The following is a 13,186-nucleotide window of genomic DNA, read 5'->3' on the forward strand; positions in this document are numbered from 1 at the left end:
ATCCAAGACATTTCTTTTTTATTGAGGCGGTTAAGCCTATCTCCTCCTCTTACATGAACAGAGACATGTTCTACACCAAAGAACAAAAAATTATTTAACCCCCCGAGTGGGCATTGTGCAAAGTGTTTAGCAACCGGGTGAAAAAGGTCATGTTTATTTATTAATCTGATATGTTCAGAGATTCTGACATATAATGACCTGATAGTTCTACCTACGTATCTGTATTTGCAACCACAAGTAATCACATATATAACATGAGTAGTTTGACAATTCATAAAGGTATTGATCCTGTATTTACTGTTGGGTAATACTGTACGTATTCTTTTGGTGGAAGATGCATATTTGCAGTACTTACAGAAACCACAAGGGAAAAAACCTTTTGGTATATTCCTAATGTTTGATTTTTTAGATTGAAACATACTTCTAGAGATGGACGTGGCTAGTGTATTGGCCTTTCTGAATGCAAATTTTGGACCCGATCTGGTATATGCTTCCAGGTCAGGGTCCAATTTCAGTATATTCCAGTGTCTATAGACAATTTGTCTGATTTGCGACGCCTGTTTACTGTATTTTGTAATAAACAGTGGACCGTCAGTGAACTTGGCTTTTTTAAGTTTATCTCTTTCTTTATTGTGTGTCAATAATTCTTCACGGTCCATTGAGTCAGCATTCAGAAATGCCATGTCTATATTCTCCTGAGTGTATCCTCTAGAGAGAAACTTTGAACTCAATACTTTGGAGTGTTCCAAAAATGTTTCTTGGGAGGTACAAAGGCGTTTGTATCGCATGAATTGCCCTTTTGGTATCCCACGGATCAATGTCCTGGGGTGACTACTGTCTGCATGTAGGTATGAGTTCCTGGCATGTGGTTTGGTATATATGTCCGTCTGTATACCTGCAGATGGATCACCATGGATAGTCACATCAAGGTAATTTATGGTCTTAACGTTGGTTTCAAAAGTAAATTGTAAATTCAAATCATTAGAATTAATATTGTGAATGAAAGATTGAACACTATTAAGATCACCATCCCATATAAAAATTAAGTCATCTATATAACGTCAATAATAAATAATATGTGAACGAAATAGATTAGTGCTACCATAAATGTGTTCCGATTCCCACAAACCCATGAAAAGATTAGCATATGAGGGTGCAAAAGAAGTCCCCATAGCTGTGCCCTGTTTCTGTAGAAAAAATTGTGAATCAAAAAGAAAGTAATTGTGTGTTAGTAAAAAAAGAATTGCATCATTAATAAATGTGATCTGTGCAATTGAAAGTGACGAAAGTTGAAGAAAGTGATAAATGGCCCTAAGAAATTAATGTCAAAAAGTCAAACACTAGGTCTATTTTGAAGTCACCTTATTTAGAACGCAGACAAAGTTTTGAAACCGATTCTTCTGATAACACTGATAGACCCTCTGTATCTTTCTTCACACAAGATAAACATTCCAACAGAGAACAGGAGGGTGGCTACTTTGATAAGACTTACATGTCTAACTCTAGGGAGGAACATATAAGAACCAATCACCCCGACACAGAGTTTGCACAATCAAAAAACTCAAAAAACCAAAAGGTGCAGGAGGGGTAAAAAGAGCAGAAAGAACACATGGAGCAGACAGCAAGAGGAAGAAATACTCCTAATTCCTTTATTAAATAATGTAATCAACATTTCAGACACCACCCTCACACCGTCACAAACACTATTGTTAAACAAGGGCTTAAACTATGCTCCACATGAGAAATTTGATCTTTTTACAACCATAATAGATCTCCAAAAATACACAAGAAAATGTGCACTCAAAAAATTGTTTGCTAGAAAATGTGACAATACAACAACTTCTGGTGTAGTTGACGATGTGAGTGAGGTGACTCTGAGGGGGGCTGTTTCTTCCTTTAGGGATACTGCATTTGAATTTGATATGCAATCACTCTATGAGGAGGGATGTACAGAGACGGCTGTGGAACCCCCCTTTTTCGGTCATACCGATTCCAATCTTAGAAAACGTTCATCCTTTATTCCGAATAACATTAAAGGACCCTGTCTGACAACCTTCGAACGGTTGGTCGACAGAGATTTAAAAACCTTAGCTAAAGGTTATACGTTTTCTAATACGCTTCATATCCCTGATAATCTCACTCCACAGGAGAGATTGGATTTAGAGGAATTGAAAAAGAACAAAGACGTTACCATCAAAAATGCCGATAAGGGGGGCACCATAGTTGTTCAATCATCTAATAAGTACAGAGATGAAGCTTTGAGATTACTCAATAACTCTATGATTTCTATGTCAAATTAAAAACAGATCCTACAAAAATGTTTCTCGGTGAGCTCAATGAACTACTTGAATTAGGTGACACATTGTACGTCCTAAGTAACAAAGAAAGGCAATTCCTGGCGTGTGAGTTTCCCATTGTCCCTGTGTTTCACCATCTCCCAAAGATCCATAAATCATTAGAGGACCCCCCGGGGCGACCTATTGTATCTAGCATTGGATCTTTGGGAGATGGTTTTTCACAATACGTGGATAAATTTCTGCAACCGATTGTAAAAACATTACCATCATTCATACAAGATACCACAGCATTATTGGTATCTTTCAGGGACATTGTCTGGAAGGAGGGGTACAGATGGATCACCATGGACGTCACATCACTGTACACTATAATAGAACACCAACACGGCCTTAGGGCCATTTATCACTTTCTTCAACTTTCGTCACTTTCAATTGCACAGATCACGTTTATTAATGATGCAATTCTTTTTTTACTAACACACAATTACTTTCTTTTTGATTCACAATTTTTTCTACAGAAACAGGGCACAGCTATGGGGACTTCTTTTGCACCCTCATATGCTAATCTTTTCATGGGTTTGTGGGAATCGGAACACATTTATGGTAGCACTAATCTATTTCGTTCACATATTATTTATTATTGACGTTATATAGATGACTTAATTTTTATATGGGATGGTGATCTTAATAGCGTTCAATCTTTCATTCACAATATTAATTCTAATGATTTGAATTTACAATTTACTTTTGAAACCAACGTTAAGACCATAAATTACCTTGATGTGACTATCCATGGTGATCCATCTGCAGGTATACAGACGGACATATATACCAAACCACATGCCAGGAACTCATACCTACATGCAGACAGTAGTCACCCCAGGACATTGATCCGTGGGATACCAAAAGGGCAATTCATGCGATACAAACGCCTTTGTACCTCCCAAGAAACATTTTTGGAACACTCCAAAGTATTGAGTTCAAAGTTTCTCTCTAGAGGATACACTCAGGAGAATATAGACATGGCATTTCTGAATGCTGACTCAATGGACCGTGAAGAATTATTGACACACAATAAAGAAAGAGATAAACTTAAAAAAGCCAAGTTCACTGACGGTCCACTGTTTATTACAAAATACAGTAAACAGGCGTCGCAAATCAGACAAATTGTCTATAGACACTGGAATATACTGAAATTGGACCCTGACCTGGAAGCATATACCAGATCGGGTCCAAAATTTGCATTCAGAAAGGCCAATACACTAGCCACGTCCATCTCTAGAAGTATGTTTCAATCTAAAAAATCAAACATTAGGAATATACCAAAAGGTTTTTTCCCTTGTGGTTTCTGTAAGTACTGCAAATATGCATCTTCCACCAAAAGAATACGTACAGTATTACCCAACAGTAAATACAGGATCAATACCTTTATGAATTGTCAAACTACTCATGTTATATATGTGATTACTTGTGGTTGCAAATACAGATACGTAGGTAGAACTATCAGGTCATTATATGTCAGAATCTCTGAACATATTAGATTAATAAATAAACATGACCTTTTTCACCCGGTTGCTAAACACTTTGCACAATGCCCACTCGGGGGTTAAAGAATTTTTCGTTCTTTGGTGTAGAACATGTCTCTGATCAAGTAAGAGGAGGAGATAGGCTTAACCGCCTCAATAAAAAAGAAATGTCTTGGATTTTCTCATTGAATACTTTGCAACCTTTTGGTTTAAATGTTGAATGGGAATTGAAACATTTCCTTCATGATTGATTCATCCCATACCTCCCATTACTTTGTACCATTCTTTCCTCCCCCCCTTTCCCTTCCTTCCTTCCTTCCTTCCCCCTTCCCTCTCTTCCCTCCCTCCCCCTTCCCTCTCCCCCCCCCCTCCTCTACCCCCCCTTTCCCTTCCCCCCCCCCCTTTTCCCTTCCCCCCTCCCCTACCTTCCCTTTCCCCCCCCCTTCCCCCCTCCTCCCCCCCCCTCCCTTTCCTTCCCCCTCCTTCTCCCCCCCCCACACCCCCCTCCCCCCTTTCCCCACCCTCTCCCTTCTCCTCATCAATTCATGTATTTAGATTACACATTCAATAGATTGTATGCTTTATTCCATTGTTCAGGAACATAGATGCTTACAAATTAAAAATTCAGAAATAACATTTCAATATTTGTGTAGATTATGCACTATGAATTGCTATATCCTTTTATTGATTTTGTTACCCTTTATATATATATATACATTGTTTCCGTCATCCAAACCCATGGGTATATCATAACATTATTGCAATATGTTTATTAACTCATTGCTTGATCCAGACATGAATTATGCATATATATATGTTTTTAATATAACCTGAACACTTAGACATTGCCTTTCATATTTAGTTATAATATGAGGATTTATGGCAGAAGTAATGCTGCTCAGGTTATTATGATGATTTTTGTGTATCACTATGTTTTATGTAACGTCTATGACATGGGGAGTGTGCTGACACCTGTTACTCGATTGTATTGGGAAATGGGAACAGGTGTAGCAATTTGGTAACACCCTATAAGTAGATGGTTTTAACACAAGCGGATCACTCTTTTGACAAAGGCCCCACGGGCTGAAACGCGTCAAGAGGATCCGCTTGCACATTATGTGTGAGTAAAGCTATTTTTTGAGTCACCCATCAGCCTTCTCCATTATTGCGGCTGTGCGACGTCTTCACCCCCCTCGGGAGGATTTGCTTACTGCTGCTTTCTACCGCCTGCACGCCGAGCTGCGCATCTCTCTCTCCTGCGACCAGGACCCGGATATCTCTCAAGGGCCACCGGTCAGGTAACCGCCCACCGCGTTAGCGGATGCAGGGTTGGCGGTGAAGAGGCCATCGATTCATCGTGAAGCTAGGAAGTGGGGGGGTCATGATATACCCCCATATCCACACAGCTCCAGAAAAAGGTCCATCTACAGGAGAAGCTACATCACAGGAGGACATTACGGGCATGGAACCAGCTACCCCTGAATCAGATAAGTAAATCTTTTTATCCCAACTACATGGTGCTCTTAGGGAGCCTGTTGCTGGAAAAGATTGTTTACACAATTTATTGTCTCTATGCTTGGGGTCTACCATAGCCTAAGTTCCAGATACATCACTGTGCAGCATTGCCTTATTTCTGAGCGCCTGGTGGGTCAATCGTCAGATTTACCTGGTTACATATAGTAGTGTGCTTAGTCTCAAGCTTTTTCCTGACGATATTTAAACCTTCTGCATGGGGAATAATAGTGTAAAGACTGGTGACATCCATGGTCACCAGTATCACCTCATTGTCCTGTAAATTTAAAGACCTTATCTTTTATAAAAAATGGATTGTCCCGCTATAACCAGTGGTTGCAAAAAAGTATCCACATATATTGCCAATGGTTAATTAATGGAATTTGTGGCAGATATTATAGGTCGAATGGGCGGGTTGTGTAAGCTCTTATGAACCTTTGGTAATAGATACAGAACGGGCCTCCGTGGATTCTCCATTGTTAGGAAATCCTTCTCAGCCTCTGTGAGCCACAGATTGCCTATTCCTAATGAAAGGATACCTTCTATTTCTTTCTGATATAAGATGGTGGGGTCATTTTGCAATTTCCTATAGCAATTTAAATCAGATAATTGCCTATAGGCTTCGACTTTATATTGCTCATAATTTTGTAATACTAGAGCCTCTCCTTTGTCCGCTCTCTTTAGTAGGATTTTAGGATTATCAACCAAATGTTTTAAACACTATTTTTGACCCATGGTGAGGTTGTAATTAGTATGATGCTTTCTTTTAAAGTATGTATTTACATCTGCCTTAACTAGGTTCATAAAGACCTGAATTGATGGATTCTTTGTAGGAGGTAAAAAGTTGGAATTAAGCTTACATACTGTTTCCTGCTTAGTAGGTACCTGAACAGTTGGTTGATGTTGCTGCTGCGTGTCTGGTGCCCTGTTGGAGAAAAAGATTTTAAATTCAACTTTCTTTCCAATTTGAATAATTCCACTTCTAGACCAAATCTATTGGCTGTTGTGGGTACAAAAGAGGGCCCTCTTGATAAGACATCCAGTTCAGCTAAAGAGAGGGGATAATCAGAAAGGTTAATAACAAGGATCTGCGCACTGTTCATTGATGGGATCTGAGAACTAGTGGTGTCCGCGAGTTTCCTTCTGCCCCTCCTTGTCTTTTTTCTCTTTTCTTTGTCTCTGTCACCTTGCCTCTTCCTAAAAAAGACTTAGAGACCCCTGGCGTTTGTGGATGTGTGCCATCCGCTGATGAACTGGCCTCCGAGTCACTAGTGTGTACTTCTCCTCTTTTTTGTTGGTTCCTTCCCTTGGTTGGAAATCTGGTGCGTTTTTAAGCATACTAATTTTATTGGTTTACAGGATAGGTGGCTGCTGCTGCTGTAGTCTTTGCTATAAATGATGTGCCTTAAAGTGTTAGTAAGATCATTCAAACAAGAGACTGTTTTCTTTCCATTTTATTTTATTTTAATTAATCACACATTAAGCACTCGGGTTCATGGCATAGCACTTAGGGAACATGCTCTCTAAAGATTTGTCTCTTTCTCATATTAAGACCGGAGTGGGAAGGGACTGTTCAGGATGCTGTTTAAGAGGTTCCTCAGATGACATCAGTGACTACGAGTATCCATCACAAAGTACAGACACATGTGCAGTATGCCCCAACAGAAGATGTTCTACAGACGATGCAGGACAGGACTCAGGACCAGAGGAGCGCGATGACATCACTAACGCTGGAGTACAGACGAATTAATCCATGGAACGCATGAATAGATGGAGCATGCGCAGTAGAGAAGTCTCGCGAGACTTGGGATCCAATGGAGCCTATCGGGGCATGGAATGATGGAACGCAGAAGTACCGGCCTGTTGAACGCACAGAGGGATGATGCATGCGCAGAGGAGATGTCTTCATAACATCACAGGATTAAAGGATACTGAGGAACCAATCGGATTCCAGGTGACATCACTAATGCGGAAATATGGACATTTGATCACAGAGGGAAGAAAGACTTTACTGATGAGACCAATGTGGGACAGCAGGTGGACAATCTTTCACGAGATTTTAATTGATTTTGGGGGTATATATATCAGGTATTTCCTCACTTATAACATGACTATCACTTGATAAAGACCTTACGATCGAAACGTTGTGTGGCGCAATACATTTTTCTATTGAGCAAATCCATTGTGCGTTGGATCTCCCTTATCTATAGTTCATGTCAGTATTACCAGGACAGGTACCCCTTGAACCAGCAGCACCGGTAATATTGAATGCATTGTTTGATTGTGTTGTGCAGCATTTAATCTTTGTTTAACTGAGTTCAAGGGACAGCATCTCGCCGGTCGTCCATTCTGTAGCTGGGGAACGTTGCCCCAGACTGGGGTTACTGAATCGGGAGGCACCAGAAATTACAGCGGGGGTCACTACCCGCTTCTTTGCCTGTGGCCATGCTGGCATACAGCTGGTCCCCATTTTGGCGGCCATAAGGCATAGCACCCGCGTGGTACCATCCTCCGCCATCATGTTGTCTGGCAGGGAGGCACGATCCCCAGCATCAGCTTGGCTGATTGCTCCCTCAGCCACATTGGCATTCCGCTGACACTCTGGGATTAGATTGTCAGCTCCTGGGAGTGCCTGATTCACTGGCACTCCAGCGGGGGTAGGGACCCACTTCTCTGACTGTGCCCATGCTGGCACACAGTCCTCCACCCTCAAGGTGGACACAAAGCAGGGCACCTGGTTGGGGCTCCTCAGCCAGCAAGGTGGCTTTCATGGGGGTACACTCTCTGGAGTCAGCGCGGCTGACTTCTCCCTTGGCCACTTTTATACACAGCTGACTCTCTAATTCTAGAGTGTCAGCTCTTGGGAGTGCCTGATTCACTGGCACTCCAGCGGGGGTAGGGACACACTACATTTCCTGTGGCCATGCTGGAACACTGCTGGTTGCCATTTTGGCAGCCATGAGGCATGGCAACCACATGGCACCATCCTCCACCAACATAGTGGCTTGCAGGGAGGCATGATCCCCAGCATCAGCTTGGCTAATCTCTCCCTCAGCCGCATTGGCATTCAGCTGACACTCTGGGACTAGAGTGTCAGCTCCTGGGACTACCCAGATCACAGGCTCACCCATGAGGGTTAAGACCTGCTTCTCTGACTGTGCCCATGCTGGCACACAGTCCTCCACCACTGGGGTGGACACAAGGCAGGGCACCCGGGTAGGGCCCTCCTCAGCCAGCATGGTGGCTTTCATGGGGATACACTCTCCGGAATCAGCACGGCTGATTTCTCCCTTGGCCCCTTTTGTGCTCAGCTGACTCTCTGATACCATAGTGTCAGCTCTTGGGAATTCCTGATTCACTGGCTCTCCTGCGGGGGTTAAGACCCACTTCTCTGAATGTGCCCATGCCGGCACACATTCCTCCACCTCTGGGGTGGACACAAGGCAGGGCACGAGAGTGGTACTCTCAGCCTGCACAGAGACAGCATCACTGGTCTCAGTGCATCTGCCCTCTCCAGCAACTCCCTTGGCACTAAGCTGCTCCCTCCCCTGCTCTGAGACTAGAGGGGTTGCAACTACCGATGGCACTAGTTTCACCGGCACACCTGGACCCACTGCTTGGGCTGTGTCTTGTGAGACACACAGACCTCCACCCCCTGGGTGGATGCAGAACCGGTTGCCCTTCCGAGAGACCACGAGGCATGGTGCCAGGGTGGTACCATCCTCAGCCTGCACAGTAGCTTTCAGGGAGGCGATCCCCAGCATCAGCATGGCTGATCATTCTCTCTGCCACATTAGCCTTCAGCAGACTCTCCCGGAGGAGAGTGTCAGCTCTTAGGAGTGCCTGATTCACTAGCACTCCTGCGGGGGTTATAACCCACTTCTGGGACTGTGCCCCTGCGGACACACCATCTGCCACCTGGGCTCTCAGTACCATGGCCCAAGTTGCCCCTGCCCTCTCCCCAGGGAGGAGGATGGCAATGCATTGCACAACACGTTCTACTGCTGGAAAGAAGAATTGTATCTTCTGCTCTACCGTAGTGTTTGGATACCACCAGGAATAGAGTGTTAGCAGTTTGCATACCGTGGTAAGAATGGCATCAGGGGTAGACACAGGAGGTTGGTAAGGGAATAAACCCTAAAAGGGTGCTTCAAATTGATGTTTGCTGAAGACCGTTATCCCAGTCTTCAAGGGATCAGTGGTTATTAATGATTCATGAGCAGTGTGAGGGTTCCCCCATTAAGTGCATCAATTCGTATAGACAGATATATATAATGTATAATGTAAAGCTCAGGCACATAGAGTAAACCGCTGTAGGGAAAGAGAGACCTCTAACCTGACCGGAGTGCTTGTCCCATCCGGCGGTTCCTTCTCTGGCGGGTCACGTGTTTCCAGCGGGTCCTTGAGCAGGGAGTGCAGAGACTCACGGGGCTGTCTCAGCTTGTGCCTGTTGAGCTGTTCGTTCGGGGAAGAAAGAAACCTCACCACTGTTCTCTTTGGCGTGCATCCGTCCCCGCAATAGAAGACCAGGTAAGTGAAGAGGAGGGGGGAGATGTTGGAGCACTGCAGTAAAAAATACCAGGCTGGCGGCGGCATGCAACAAAAAACTTTAATGCGGCATAAAAGCCATGATTAAAATGACAGAACAATTCTCTGACGCGTCAGAGAATTGTTCTGTCATTTTAATCATGGCTTTTATGCCGCATTAAAGTTTTTTGTTGCACGCCGCCGCCAGCCTGGTATTTTTTACTGCAGTGCTCCAACATCTCCCCCCTCCTCTTCACTTACCTGGTAGACACAGGAGGGTTGAGGTCCCCCTCCAAGACACTCTTGAGGGGCTCGCTCTCCGGGCTCACAGTCCCGCCGGTAGTGGCTAGGACCACTACCTCAGGAGTGCATTCAGCCACGCGGGGTTCATGCCACACCAGTTCCCTTTCTGTTCATACACTGGCAGCATATAGCTTTTATATCGGGCAGTCACGGCTGCCAGAATCTAGGACCTGTACCATCCATACCGAAGCGCCCAGGTAGCTGCCGCAGCTACTACCCCAGGAGTGCAGTCAGCCCCGCGGGCTTCATGCCACTCCAAGTCCTGGCATAGGACTACCATGGGTCTGCCGTAGGTAGGCAACCCATACTGCTCACACCGGCCAACCACAGATGCACGATCCCAGGACACATACCTTCCTGTTGGGGACCACATCTTCTCCTTTCTGGCACAAATAACCTAAGTGACATTGAACAATGTGATTCCCTGCTTTGTATAGTGTGTTTTCCGAAACTACTTGATTTGAGCTCTTGCAATCCACAATCTCACTTTGTCCTATAATTCCCCGCAGGAAGTTATAGTGCAAAGCCCTATGATCCCGCCGCTGCCACCAGTAAATAAGCCTTTCAAGGGAGACCAGGCCAAATACACCTTAATATTTAAGTGATCAGCCACAAGGCAAAATAGGCAGTAAAATAAATTGCGGTTTATTCGGATAAGACCTCGGAAACACACAGAAATACAAGATATAGAGAATATACACACTTACTGGGGTCTGGGAAATTAGATCTTGCCCTTTCCTAGTTGCAAGACGTCTGCTTCAGCAAAGCTTACCTTGATAGGACCCAAGGTTCTGGACTCCTGGACTGAAATCCAGCCTGCTGGCTGGGCCTTTCCTCCACCATGCTTCTCTGTGTGAATATCTCTTTCACTCAGAAGCACAGGTGAGAGGCCCTGCAGCAGCGTGTCTTCCCATCAGGAAAACAGGCAGGTGAAAAAGAGAAAATTTTGGGTAGGGGGGAATATACAACTATATGTATCTGTACTCACACGGCCCAGTGTGAGCAGTTGTAGAGGGTTGGTTACTTTGGGGTTAATTTCTTAGCCCATCCAGGAGGGGAAAACAGGTGAGGCACGAACCAGTTGTATACAATTCTTAATTTGAGCCTGAGGAAGCCGATGCGTGGGCGAAACGCGTTGCTCTATTCTACAGCTGAATTTGACCCACGGAGGCTTCCGTAGCCAGATCATAAAGCAGCCTTTGCAGCCCATCAGGATAGTTTTTTCTTCCTGCATCCCGGACGCGGGACCGGCGCAACAAGCTGCTTAAACTTGATCCTGGACTACGTGAGGAGGCCGGGGTTCCACCCTATATGTGTGTGAGTCCTGTTGTTGTTTTATAAATAAATGCATTTTAAGAATTGTATACAACTGGTTCGTGCCTCACCTGTTTTCCCCTCCTCCAACCCCCATACATTATAACACCGGGGGGGAGATCACACCTGACGTCTGGAACCGGGTATTGAGACCTATATCAACCAGGAAGCTTGAGGACAGTCCCCATTATGCAGACCAACAGAAGTGGATGGGCTAGGAAATTAACCCCAAAGTAACCAACCCTCTACAACTGCTCACACTGGGCCGTGTGAGTACAGATACATATAGTTGTATATTCCCCCCTACCCAAAATTTTCATCTATTATTGCTGGGAGAGACGGAGTTTGTCTTGAGAAAGTTACCAATTATTGTGTTTACTTACACATGGCCGTGTAAGTACCTCATTATACAGTATAGAACTCATCCCCCATTTTTTCCCAAGTTATTTGAGTCCACTATCAACATTATATTGTTACTACATATGCCTCAATAATCCCACGCTCCCCCATTGCCTGTTTGTTTTATGTCTCTTTAAGGGCTCTGGATTAACCCTTTTTGGGGTAGAAGCAGGAGGGATTCTTATTGTCGGCTCACAGCATCTGCATGAGAGCCATATTTCAATCGACTGCTTCATTGTAAGCCCACTTTTGTTTGTGACTCGAGGTAAGCGCCTGGTTTTTTTCTACAGGTGAAAAAGAGAGAGAGAGCTGCTTTACTGCCCGCTCTTATATAGGCTTGATTCATATCTAAATCATTGAGGGGTCTGATAGCCAATTACAGCAGGGATTGAGATTACGCATTCACTGATAGGAGGGATACATTCAAAACTTGCCAATGGAAAACATGCTTATTAGTTTTGACATACAGGGCCGTTTTAAGCCTGTCCCAGACCCCCTGCTGTCAAGGCTTCCGAACGTCTGGAGAAAACAAAGGCAGATATCCTGTAAACCAAAAGGGGTCCCCTCCCGTTGGCCATGTGCACAAATCTATTTTGGCCTCGTGTTCCAGAAGTCTCTGCCCTGCAGCTATTTCTCAAAAGAGGTCACCCATACAAGGCAATCCACTTATAAGCTTGCACAGGCATCATGGGCCTATGAGTCAAAGGGAATACAAAGAAACTGCATTAACTAGCCAACTGAGCTTACACAGTTAACCCCCCACACACAGTTCCTAGCTTATAACCCTATGGGGGACAGTATAAAAGGGTAACAAAGTTACAGGGCAACATAGTAAGGTACAATATTAGACCCAAGAGTTGACACTCTCAGCCCTTGCCATACGGTTTCATGGGCAGCCAGCCGGGCTCCACCTTTATTAATGAAGACCGGCTATGCCCTACCGTCACAGCAACCATATAGCAGTTCAAAGGGAGAATAGCCGGTAGAATCTTGCAGTACCTCTCTGTATGCAAACAGCAAGTGCTGCAGGTGAGTCTTTGCCCTCAGCCTCTATAAAGGTTCGCAGCATCTGCTTCAGGGCACCGTGGAACCTCTCACATAGCCCGTTGGTTTTGGGGTGGTAATGGGTCATGCTCTGTTGCTTAACCCCGCACGCATCCCAGAGACAGTGGAGCAATTCACTCATGAATTGCGACCCCTGATCGGTTAGGATCTTGCTAGGGAAACCTACCCTAGTAAAAATGGTTAATAATGCCTTAGCTACTGCCCTAGCATCAATGGGGGCAAGCGCTACAGCCTCAAGGTACT

Source organism: Ascaphus truei, chromosome 4 (assembly GCF_040206685.1).
Source record: "Ascaphus truei isolate aAscTru1 chromosome 4, aAscTru1.hap1, whole genome shotgun sequence".
Lineage (NCBI taxonomy): Eukaryota > Metazoa > Chordata > Amphibia > Anura > Ascaphidae > Ascaphus > Ascaphus truei.